Here is a 395-nt window from a genome sequence, read left to right on the forward strand (position 1 = left end):
GAAGGGCAGGCAGCCCTGTCTGTGGGCACACACCTGGGCACACACCTGGGCACACACCTGGGCACGCACCTGGGTACCCCAACATCCAGCTGCCCCCCCACGTGACTGCCCCTTGTCACGGCGGTGCCAGGCAGCCCCACCAGTGCCACCGTTCCTGCCACGTGTCCCCGGCATGTGCCGGCACCGGGATTTGCCCGCAGGATTAGTTACCCCGCAGGCCCCAGCGCTGACGTTCTTTTGGCAGGGTCTGCCCAGGGGACAGGGACTGGGTGCTGTGACATCCTGGCTCTCACTTGCCCGTGGGACAGGTCTGGGTGTGTCCCAAAAATTCCCCTGCGCCCCCAACCCTGTTGCAACCGTGGGGGTTTAATGGCAGGGGGGGGGGGGGGGGGGGG

This window comes from Chaetura pelagica, unplaced genomic scaffold (genome assembly GCF_000747805.2).
Source record: "Chaetura pelagica isolate M959 unplaced genomic scaffold, ChaPel_1.0 scaffold1939, whole genome shotgun sequence".
Taxonomy (NCBI): Eukaryota; Metazoa; Chordata; class Aves; order Apodiformes; family Apodidae; genus Chaetura; species Chaetura pelagica.